Genomic DNA, 13,524 nt, shown 5'->3' with positions numbered 1-13,524 from the left:
AACTAAGAAAGTAAGAAGGCTAAGTGACTGATGGACAGGGAGACTATACAATGTACACACGCTGGACAAGGGAAGATTCACGTCCCAGTTGGGACAGAGCAACGGCATGAGTTTTCATCATGCTACTTTGAATGGCTTGCAATTTAAATCTTATGAATTGTTTATTTTTGATATTTCCCATTAATATTTTTGGACTGTGGTGACCTTGGGTAACTGACACCTTGGAAAGCAAAACTGCAGATAAGGGTGAGTCCCATATATATTTCTTATTATAAATCACAATATCATAATACTCATTTCAGGTATGGGAGAACATTTAGATACATTTTGAAGAACATACTTTTCAACTGTAAGTTTATGAAATCTAAGTATTGAAATATTTCTGATAAAAATGTAGTGTCTGAATTGAGGTGAGTTTTGAATACTTCATAACAATGTATATTAAATATCTCCTTGAGAATTGGTTTAGGTTGGTTACTTGTGAAATAATTATATTTTTGGTTAAGTATAATGTAATTATTATTAAAATTAATTTCACTCTTTCCTTTTTTTAATGTAGGTACAAGAAAATGTAAAGTTACCTAAACTTATATTTATATTGAAATGTGCTGTTCTAAATTATTCACTTATCTCCATTACCTCTTTGTTCTCTACCTCACTTCCGGATTCAGGTGACAGGGAGCAGAATGTCACCCCAAAACATGACACTTTAGCATGTGGATTGTTTTGAGTTGAAGACAATTAAGACATGGAAGACTCAGAAAAAGGTTTCAACTTCTGCCTTAACTGCTTATAAGAATTTTGATAACGAACCTATACCAGGGAGAGAGCTATTAACAGAAGCTTTATATCAGAAGACTTATCTGCATGGCTGGCAAACATTTATTCACCAAACATTTGCTCTTCTCATCTTGCTGTGAATTGACTTCTTCCCCTTTGAAGCCGGAAGACCCTTCCCCCTTTCTCCTTAGCTCAGGATGGTATATAAACCTCAAGTCCCTGACTGGAGTATTACATTATTTATGAAGCTCCTATAGGTATGAAATTAAATTTGTTTTTCACTTGTTAATCTGTTTATGCCAATTTAATTATTAAATCAGCTAAAGAACCTAGAAAAAAAGAAACATTTTCCACCCCTGCACAGTGCACCATCCTCTTTACCCTACATTTCCACTCTGGCCTCTGAATTTTTCTCAGCATTCAATGTTGTCCAGTATGCCCCCAAATAAACATAAATGTATTTTTCCCCCATCTCTCTATACTTCCTCCTTCATAGAGTTGAGATCATCAAACTCCTTATCTCAGGGCACATGCAAGTTTCCAATTTTGAATTATTTTATAGTGATCTTTCTTACATGGAAATCATATGACACTGTTGATTAACACCCTTTCATCTCTAAACTTTGTAGCTTGTTATGTTCTTCATAAACTTGTCCTGCTGATTGCACTGGTCTCATTTCTAACACCTGCCTCCAGCCCACATTCTGTGCTCCAACCAAATTGACCTTCTCGGTTTCATCCAATGGTGTATGCCTTCATTTGTCTCTGGACCTTTTCATGTCCTATCATTCCTAACATACCGTTCATGCTTTTACCCCCAAAGCCAAAGCAAAGACTGGCACAGAGCAGACACTCAAATGAAATTGAGTAAGTGAATGAATAACTACTCGACTAGGAATAAACTATTACAGAAATTTAATTAGTATATAACTATATTTCCTGGAGCAGAATATAGGAAATCTTTAAACTGTTATTGTTTGCAAAGATCAATCATTATATTAAACATCTTTAAAGCTGCCAATTGTGAATCTAAGCAGTTTTACTGAAGTCAAACTGCTAATCTTTTCTCTTCTAAAACGTTTTAATTTTGAACTTTCAATTGTTACTTTGTAAAATATTCATAGCATAACCTGGAAAATCTTCAAAATATCTCAGCAGTTTGCTTTAGCATCTAGTGGTGAAACAAAAATTAACTTCAAAGCAAATTAGCAGTTTTTCTCATCTCTTCTCATCAAAGAAAGGGTAGGAGGATTTTAGGCCCTTTGAGAGCATATATTATAGTTCATTATGCAAAGAATAAAAGGTAAAAATGAATCCAGGAACAATTAATATGTGAAGTTAGTACTTTACAGTACAGTATTACCATTGCTATATATTTTTTAAAGTGAAGACATATTCAAAATTAAAATGTGCTGCACATATATCATTAGTAGAATTTTTATTATTATATCATTGATGTGATTCAAGTTTCTATGATCTGTTCCCAAAACCGTGAGTAGAGATATTCCTTCTCACTCTTCCAGGTTCCTCAGGGTTTTAAATGTAATGAAAGATAAGTGGTAGCATTAGAATAAAGGGTTTAATTATGTTGCAGGTGAGAATACCAAGATTAAAAATTATAGATTGTAGAAGCTGCTAAGAGCAAAACAACTTCAAGAGTCCCTTTCTTCTGTGTCTTAGTCCTACAGTCCCTCAACAATTTAGAATAATACAATTATAAAATAATGGAATTGTAAATAATTTTGCAGGTCACCTAGCACAGCCCTCAACCTAACATAATAAATAGGCTCTCTGCAATAACAAAAAATAATTGGGTTTGCTTTTGAATTTTTCCACTGATATGATACTTCCTCCACAAAAAGCTGACGATTCTATTTGAGGTTATTCTAATGGTCAGAAATTAGACATGACCCTAGTTTTTCCATTTGAAAGTAACAAGAATAAATCTGATCTCTCTTCCATATGACAGGTTTCTGTTTTTCTAATTTTGAGAATGCTTATACCACACCATTCACAAGACCAATTTTGAAAGTACAACAGATATTTAAGGAATAACTGTTCCATACAAAATTTTATACTATATTTCAAAAGTGATCTAAAGAGTCAAAAATAAGACTAAGCTACTCGAGGCTTTAGCTACTTCTTGTCTAGTAGTATCCTAAAATGTACTGGACTTTTGCACCAGCCCTATAACTCAAATATATAGTTCTAAACCATACTTTACATTTTGTATAAAAAAAAAATTGATGTCATCAGTTTCTGACTGTCTAGTGTGCTGAATCACACTTAAACCTTGAATCTACCTTATTAAATTAGCAAGTGTTTCCTAGCTTTATGTCATCAGCATGTTGCCTGAGTGTGCATTATATATTAATTTTAGCTATGTTTTCATTTGTTTAAAGCTGTAATCAACATTAAATTTTCGATGAAGGTGTTAAGTAGAAAATGAATAAATATAAAATCCTGTGGTATGTTTTCTAAGACTAAGCCATAGTGATATTGATTGAATCAATACTTTTTAGATGTAGAGTCCACCCACTGTCTCAATGGAATTTATATATACATATATATTATTTTTATAATTGACATGATTCAAGTATCTGTGATTTGGTATCATGAACATGAGTGGAGATTCCTTCCCACTTTTCTAAGTTATTCAGGGTCTAAAAAGTAAAAAGATGTATGAGGCGGCATTAGCATGAAGGGGGTTAATCATAATGAGTAAGTGTGGGGTGTGTTTGTGTGCACGTGCGTGTATACAGCAGTGCTCCTCAGGCTATCCATTTAATAACTAAACAGAAAAAGTGGTTTATTGGGACTGTTATTCTAAATGAAAATCTACTCATCCAATTAATAACTCTGTTTCTGAATGTTGATAATCCTTCTATTTAATAATGCAGTTTAGAATTTTGTCAGTCTTGCAATAAATCTTATATCCTCTATGCTTCCTTAAATATGATTGAAAACTATTGTACTGACCTAAATTTATCAGAAGTTAATAAATTAATCCTCTGCTATGTGTAAGATATTATGCCAGATATATGCTTTCAGAACTTTGGCATGCAATTTACTTCAGCCTGGAAAGTTAAGGTCATTTAATTAAGCTGGGCTCTTGGTTCATATCTCTATATACCATGAATTTCAATTGCACTTAGTCTAGTTAGTTTTCATGTTTCCTGATTATTTTTTGAATTCTCCAATCCCAGTGGACTTTAATTTCTTTGAAGGAAGGAATTGGCATAGAGTAGGTGCTCAGCCATTATTTCTGTTTCATTATTGACACTGAAATATTTTTACTTTCTCCATGTGTAGGTGTCTACGAGTATTTTGCATCCCCTTGCTTCTCATTATTTCTCTTCATTGCTGTCTATTTGTTCTTTTTTCTTTGTTGTATATACATTAAAAACCATAGACTATGACAAGCTAATGACAAAGGATTAGATTAAAGCTAAATTATATTTTAATTCTTAAAGTTTCAAGTATGTTTTTAATTATCTATTTGTATATAGATATTCATGAATATAGAATTGCTTTTCAATTTTTGCTGCCACTTCTACATGTATTTTCCTAAGTTTTGACTTATCATAGATTTTTTTTTTCTGCCTTAACATAATTTATCAGTGCATGGGCATGGGCTAATTTTCCTTCATTTAATTCCCTTAAATGATTATTGAGCTTCTATGCTAAGCAGTAGTCAAAGTCCTAGGAATAAGTAATGAACTAATAAAATTCCCTGCTTTCATGGAACCTATGTTCATGTTGGGGAGAAAGGGTAGTAAATAGCTCCCCTACCCTGCAAAACTGTGTGTGTGTGTGTGTGTGTGTGTGTGTGTGTGTGTGTGTGTGTCAGAGGGTGATAAGTAGTAATAAGTGGTAATAAGTACTTGAAGAAAATAATGAAAATAAATAAAAGTAATAAAATAGTACAGAGAATGGAGAACACACTGATAGTCTTTTATATACAATGGTTAGGGAAGACCTGTCTGATAGATGACATGTGAGCAAAGACCTGAAGAAAATAAGAGGATGAACCACAGAGATTAAGGGCCTTCCAGAAAGTAAGAACACAAAGTGTCCATATGCTGCATTGTAGGGAGTTTGGATAGCTTAAGAAAAACTGAAAAATTTAGTATGGTGGAGTCACTGAGGGGGGAAAGTACTAGAAGTTCAGTTCAGTCAACAGGTGATCATTTAGTCCATGGTGAGAATTATGGAGTTTTCTCCATATGAGTTTGAAGGCCATTGGAGAATTTTAAAGGGAAGAATGGCATGATTTACTTAATGTTTTCAAACAATCAGTCTAGTTCTGTGTATATAATACCCAAGATGGGGAGCAAGGACAAAGTATGTAGTCAGTGTGTGTGCTACTGTAATAACCTCGTAGAGCTACGATAATGGCTTTAAGAATGTTGAATTTTACCTGAAACTTGTGCTCCAAAAAAGTAATAAAAGTTAAGAAATCTTCTCAATTCAAACACTTTTCTGTGTTCTGGGAAACACCATGCCCTCTCATAAGCCTTCCTCATGACTCCCATAAGACACAGTAAGGACAATCTGGTTAACGGCCTCTGTAAAATCCCAGAAACCCAGACACGTCCTTTTCTTTGAGATGTTCCTCACGAATGACCATCCTCCTTATTGCATTAGCCTTAATTAAACCATCTTAATTAGTTGTCCAGTGCATTCAGTCCTTCACAGATTGGAGTGTGGTAGCGGTTTAAATGGAAGGATGTATTTAGAAAGTATTGATCAGAAGATTGGCTGATAGATTTGCTTGTGGGATATAAGAGGATGAGAGACATCAACAATGGATCTAAAACATTTGGCCTCAGCAAAAGGAAGGAGACAAATAAATTTGACTAGGGGGTTCTATGAGAGGAATTGTTTAGGAGAGTGAGGGAGGAGTTCAGGAATTAATTTTGTACATGCAAATTTTGAGGAGCCTGTAGATCATCCTAATTATCATTTTAAATATTCTAATCTGAAGACATCAAGGGAAAAGATGGGGCTGAAGGCACTAAATTTTGGACTCACCAGCCTGTAAACGGTTTAGGCAATAGGCCTGGATGCTGTTGCCTAGGGCAGGGCTTCTAAAATTTCAGCATATGTAAGAATCACCTTGAGAGACTGTTAAACACAGATTCCTGGGCTCCACCCCAGACTCTGATTCTGTAAATCTTGGGTGAACCTGGGAAATCTGAATTTCTAACAAGTTCTAAAGTGATGTTGATGCTGGGAGTTTAATGATCATATTTAGAAAATGAGTCTAGCTTGGAAAGAAAGAGATAACCATATGATTTCACTGATATGTGGGGTATAAAACTGAAAACAACAAATGAACAAAACAAGCAAATAAAGAAACAAAAACTCATAGAAACAGACAATAGTTTAATGGTTACCAGAGGATAACAGGAGGAGGGAGGATGGTAGATTAGGGTAAACAGGATCAAATATATGGTGATGGAAGGAGAACTGACTCTGGGTGGTGAACACACAATGTGATATATAGGTGATGTATTACAGAATTGTACACCTGAAACCTATGTAACTTTACTAACCATTGTCACCCCAATAAGCTTTAGTTAAAAAAAAAAAAAAAAAGAGAAAGAAAGAAAGAGATAGTAAGACTGAAAGAGATGGCTTACCAATGTCTAGACATTGAAAGGATAAGGAAAAAACAGCAGACCCTGAAAAGCAACATTCAGAGACTTAAGAGAAGAACCAAGAGAGAGTGGTGACATGGAATCAAGTGGGAAATCAAGAAGAAAGGAGGACTGGGCTATGTCATCACTGCTGGCAGAGTGAGTACAATGACAGAAAATTTACCAAAGTTTGTAGATTCTTACATCATAAATTCACATATATTGCATGTGCACACATACTCACACACACATACGTCTCTAAATGGTAACCTGTACAAACAAATGCTATCCTCTAATCATTACAGTGTAAGTGATTTAAGTCAGGTATATTACAGATAGTATAGAAAACTCCAGTCCTCTGTACTCTCACATTACTATCACATCTGTAACACTTCTGGCACCTGATATGTGTGTGTGTTTCCCTACACCAAGCAAATCTGAGAACAAGTTGGGTGTCTTACAATTTTACTCAATTCTGACAATGTCTGTCGGCAGTTAGCATTAGATTCCACAGGTGAAGGGCTCAGTCCCACAAGACTCCCACCCCACTAACTTCAGACACCAATCTCCTGGTTGTCAAATGTGCTTATAACTGATTGGCTATAAACTAGAAGTTCCCACAACCCCCTCCTTGGGCTTGGTTAATTTGCTAGCATGGCTCACAGAACTCAGAAGAGTTTACTTACTGGTTATCGGTTTATTATAAAAGGATATAATAAAGAATACAGAGGAACCTCCAGCTGGAAGAGAAGGGTAGGGCGAGTTATATAGGAAGGGGCATGGAAGTTCCATGCCCGCTGTGGGCCCACCACTCTCACATCACCTCCACACATTCACCAACGTGGAAGCTGTCCACACCCTATTGAACTTTTGGGATTTTTCATGGAGGCTTCTTACATACAAATTATGGATCTTACCTCCATTTTCAGCCCCTTTCTTCTCTCTGGAGAATGAGGTGGGGCTGAAAATTCTAAGCTTCTACTCATGGCTTGGTATTTCTGGGGATCACCCCCCATGCAGGAGCTCACTAAGAGTCATCTCTTTACAACAAAAGACACTGCTGTGTCCCAGAAAATTCCAAGGGATTTAGGAGCTTTGTGTCAGGAACTGGGGTCAAAGACCAGATAGAAAAAAGACACTCCTACTGCTCTTATCATTAGGACATTATGATGGTTTTGGGAGCTCTGTGGCAGGAATCAGGGGCAGATATCTATATATCGATGTCTATATCTATATCTATATCATCTACGTCTATATATCTATATATCTATACATACATGTCTATATCTATAGCTATCTATCTATGTCTATCTATCTATTAGATGAGTCTACTGTTATTTATTTATTTATTTATTTATTTATTATTTATTTATTTAGTAGAGCACTTTTCACAGATAAGGTCATTGAAAAATACTTTACTGAATGTCATTTTGGTCTTTTAATTTCTCGAGTAGAACAATATTTTATTAAATTTCAAATGAGGTTGTATTTTACTCTCATCCTGACAAAATAACTTGTAATAAATATTATCCAACATTTACTTTTTGTCTAAATTCTCTCATATCCCTTTCAACATTGGGAAGATTTGATGTTAAATGACAGGATTAAAAAGCAATTGTTCAACATCCTACAGATTTAGGGCTTCTAGAGTCCATTATATCATGGTAATTATATTATATTATGTTAGATAAGACCCGGTCTTATATTATAGTAAAATATAATTTTACTATAGATAAGACCCAGTCTTATTTTACTATATTTTACTATTTAAGAGTGGGTCTTATATTAATTTTTACTCCAAAAGACGCATTAGAGCTGATGGTCCGGCTAGGTCTTATTTTCCAGGAAACATGGCATTACTAACTTTTCAGTAAGCATGAAGCCTTTAATTCACCCTACATAAAAGATTTGGAAGCTCTACCCAGTGGAGTAAGATCACAAAGGTGGCAACATTGTCCTTTTCAGGGACTGCCTGCTTAATATTCTGAACAAGGCAGTGTGGTGGAGGGTTCTCTACTGTTAACATATCATATTGAGGTAGCTGTGGTATCATAATTCAAAATCTGGATTAACAAAAAGTAAGATATTAATAATTCAGCAATTCACTAATTGCAAAGACAATGTGACAAAATGGTATGTCCTGGACATTAGTATCAGACAGAACTGGGCATATCTGATTCCCCTATCTACCAGATTGTGTAATGGGACAAACACCTTTAAGTTCTTGGAGCTTCCATTTTTCATATATGTTTTAATTTGCTAGAGCTGTCATAACAAAATGCTCCAGATACGATGGCTTTATTTTCTCACAGTTCTGGAGGCTCGAAATCCATGATCAAGGTATCTGCTGATTTGGTTCCTTGTAAGGGCTCTCATTGCTGCTTGCAGATGATAACATTCTCATTGTCTCCTCACGTGATCTTTCCTCTGTGACACATGGGAGAGAGAGCTATGGTCTCCCTTCTTCTTCTAAGGATGGCAATTCTATATAATTAGGATCGACCTTTAGGACCTCATTGGACCTTAGTTACCTCCTCATAGCTCTATCTCAAAGTACATCAACACATGGATTCGGGGAGAATAGAATTCAATGCTAGCCATCTTGAAAGAAATAAAAGAAAATGAGGATATGTTCACAACAGCCCATTGCTGACCATATGCTTTGCCTTATTTAAACTTTAGTCAGATTTTTCTTTTTCCTACAGACCCCTACACTCTGCTGGTCCCCAAGCCTGAGCAAGTATAAAAAAAGTGAAACATATCTCTCAACCCTTAATCAACTTCTCCTGGGATCAGCTGACCCCAGAGAAACCCTTTTCCTATCAGAACCCACTAGTCCTTTCCAGTTTCCCCCCCACCCCAAAAGATTCTCTTTATTTCTGCTGCCCCATGCTTTATCCTATATAAGAGGAACCTTGTTTTCTTTGAATTTGAGATAATCTCAGATTTCTGAGATTGGAACAGTCTCCCTTTACAGTATGCAGTTTTTTCTAAGTAAAGTCTTTCTACCTAAGTCCAAATTTGTTTTAATTGACAAACGTTAAAAATGTCTATCTCACGGACTTATTTTGAGGGTATTCAAACTATCCAGTATAGTATCTATTATATCACAGGTGATCAGTTGTGTTCTTGAGCATTTCACTTAATTAAAGTCCACATTGTTTGTTACATAATAGTTTGAAATGGATGTATAAAGTTGCTCCATTTCTAATATTCTCTCTAATAATAGGCAGATGTTGGAATTTGTATCTTAAGAGGTCACATTTCAAAGACTTCATAGAAAATTATCATACTTAAATTTGTAGTTGCATACCAAATATACTGAGTCAAATAACATCAGAATTTCCTAGGGTAACAAATACACTTACGGAATTTGAATGTATGATTTTATTACTTTGACTTCTAAGACCTATCAGAAAATCTTTACGATATGCACAATGATGAATATGAAATGAATGAATAATATGTTCCCCAAGTGTCACTACATTGATTTTTTTTTTTTTTCCCCTCACCAGGAATGCTCCTGCTTTATCTTAGGAGTGCTTGCTATACAGTAGGAGGAGGGAGGAGATAAGACACTCATAATCATGAAGTGCTCACTACCCATGGGTTCTCTGATGCTTTAATTATGTCACATCATTTACCTTGACAAAAACCCTTTGGAATAGATGTTATTATCTCCATTTACAAATCTAGAAATGAAGGATCAGAGAAGTCAAGTTTGCTCAGTTATGCAGCTGGTAACAGGAAAAATCGGGATTTAATCAGAGTTATATTGATATATCCCATAAAATAGTACCTTTTTACTATAACATCCTGTATTCCTATGAAGGAATAATTCATATAATCCCAACAGGCACAAATGAACAGGCTTGTGCTTTTGGGAAAGAAGAGGTGAGACAGGGAAAAAGAGACTTCAGGAGACAGAGAACATCTGCATTGTGTAATGATTACATGAAAGGTAATTTTACATAGCTCAAAACGATTGATAATGCATTTCTATTAATATAAATTACCATAAATGAAAGTTAAAAAAAAACAAAAAACTGTGAGAGCTTCATTCAAAATATTCATGATATAGGTTTTATGATTAATCTCACACAGACACCACTGTGTTAGTTTTTAAAGCTAATATGTGTGAAATTGAAATTCATATGTTAATATGATCAAAACTATTTTAGGTAATTAGGACTGAGCTTTCATGTTGTTATTTTGACTGTGAGGTCTTCACCATTTTAAAAAAACAACAAACAAACAAGAAGAAAACATTTTCAAACTTGATGTAAATAAAAGGGGCCCAAAAAATCCTTTAGGAAGAAAGAAGTTGCAAATATTAAAAATAAAATAAAAATTATTTTTTGAGGAAGGAATAATACTTAGCACATTTAAATATAAATTTCATATTTTATACAGTGATTTATTTAATATCAAATAGAATCAGAGTTCTGTTCTTTTGTTAATTAATTGATTAATTCATTATCATTTTGATGTGTATTTTTTCGTAATGATATACTGTCCTTGACACATAGGTTAAATTATACATAAATGTTTAAATTTTTGCACAATTTCTCCATGTAAATAGAGCAGTATGACTGACTCTAAGCGGTGCTTTTGTCTATTTACAATTTTAGTCTATGGACCTGTCACTACTATTCATTATTTTTAAAAAAATAAATAAATAAAAGGAAAAACAATTAATGGTTTCATTTTCTTTAGAACAGGTATCAAAATATGGTTTATTCTTGAAAAATCAACATTTAAAATCTTGATTTTATTTTAAAAAATAGATTATGAAATATTCTTTGGAAATAGATTAAACTGGAGAGCTTTACCTTTGTGTAATATGTACCTTCTTTTGCCTCAGCAGAATAAATGGCAACTTGCATGTTCATATAGTATTGCATATCATTAAAATGTAATAATTTTTTCGTTGGCTGGTAAGTATTTTATCATAATAATCATGATTATAATTGCAGTGATCTTGCTTCTGACTCATACTGTTTACAATTTTTTACCGGATTCCCTTCTTAAGCCAAGTAGAATAATAAAGATGTTACGAATGTAGAATTCCTTCCCCTATATCCCTTGCCTTTATCTTTAAGCCTTCTTCCCACAAAAATTCTCTCCTTTTACTTTCTTGTTGCCCATCTTTTAATTGGATAATATCATTAGCCTCTTTTGAGTGTGCCAGCCACTAAATAAGCGACATCTCAGGCATCCCTCTTCCTTTTGTGTATCACATTGATGTGGATCCCTGGAGGCTCAGTTAAAGTTTATTCTTACTGGATCACAGTCAGAGTATTATCTGAAAGTCAAAGTGCATCAACTGCACTGATAGTAAAGTAAAAAGATTTCAACTTTCCTTACTTGCACAATAACTTAGCGACCTAAAATCAATGATTATATGTCTAAATAATACTCACATGTAGCAAGCTAGTTGACAGCATAAAGAAACAACACATAAATATTTCATTACCTTGAAATGAATACCACTTACAATGTTAAGTTGTGGCTGCTTAAAATCTTTCTCAAAGTGTATCATTTTCAATTCTTCACCCCAGCCTGGATGTGTCTACGACAGTTTAATAAAGAGTTGCCCATTGAATTTCACCTATGTCAAGGGAATCTAAGCATTTCAATTATAATAGGATGTTTCTCTACCTGATAACTGAATTTTATTCCTTGAAACAAACATTTGCCACTACCTCTGTGTCTTTTTGAAGAGAAACAAAAGAAGTATTATGAGTATACACAATGAACAGTGATTTTAAAGAAACTCAGAATAGGGCTATTTGTTCTTGATAACTAGCAGTATATTGCAGGAAAAAAATATGTTAAAACCTTCAAAAATAAGGGGTAACTACGTGAAATAAATGGATAATAAGTTATCATATTAAGAGACCTACATTCACAGAGAAAATGTGTTTTTTTTTCCACTGATCAACATTCCAGGTACTTCTAGCTACGCATTGGAGGTAAAGTACATAAAACATGTAGTATAGGGCAGTCCCGTGGTATATGCTTATAGTTGGTAGCTATTCTCTGAACTGATGATCACTTGTCAATGTTGATTTAAAACCATACAAATTGGTTCTATACTAGTAAAATGTGTTTACACAATGAAATTTGTGTCTACTATGTAACATACATAATTAGACAATGATTTGTAATAATGGGTACTAATTAATATAATACAGTACATAAATAAATTAAAGTCATAAACTTTTCTTAAAAGACTTATGAAAGGCATTGCTTTCTTTTTTCTGTATAAATACTTTCAGATTTAATTTTTATTGAAATATAAAATCAATTAAATACAGTTCTTATTAAAATAATTAGGAAAAATTAGTAAATCTCTTAAAAAATACATACTCAGTCTAAATTTACAAATGTATGCCTCAAAATAGACATATATACTGTTACTTGATATATTTTTTTTTACATTTTCAGTAGTGTTGACTAATGAGACAGAGTAAAATAAATACTCAGAGGTCAGGAACACTAGCTCATAGGAAAGCTGTTCAAATACTTAGATTGTTTTTAATTTAAATTAATTAGCAGATCATCAAAGTTTTTTGAGGGTTATACACTTTTAAGGTTTTGCTGAGTACCCAGTGAATTTCAATGAAGAATGAAACATTGCTTTGCGTTTTCTGAATATCACTTGTAAAGCCACATTTTTACAGTATAGCTATTATTTGGGAATAGAAGAAATTTGAATGTGGTTGCTTCATATTTTAATAAATGAATATGAATGTAAATATCTGGAAAATCCAGAAAATATTAGTAAATGAGGACACGCACATAGCAAGTTTTGTGGCCAGAACAGGAAGTCATTTCACTTGAAATGCACTTGTGGATTTGTTAAAATAAAGTTGGTAGAACGAGTTAATAAATATCAAACTTGATACACTAGGGTGGGAACACATTTGTAGGTCACCTTTTCTTTCAAGAGATTTTAAATATTGGGAAGGACTTGCTGAGGTGGAGGCCAAAGGGTGTTAGATGCTGACCCATGAGAAGAAAAATGTGAAAGCTATACACTGTATTAACAAGGGACAATCTGGAAACATGTTTGCTAACATTTGAGTGGTGTCCAGGG

Source organism: Rhinolophus sinicus, chromosome 16 (assembly GCF_057876585.1).
Source record: "Rhinolophus sinicus isolate RSI-liver-muscle chromosome 16, RSI-T2T, whole genome shotgun sequence".
NCBI lineage: Eukaryota > Metazoa > Chordata > Mammalia > Chiroptera > Rhinolophidae > Rhinolophus > Rhinolophus sinicus.
The sequence above is the reverse complement of the archived record's forward strand: the minus strand, read 5'-3'. Positions refer to the sequence as shown.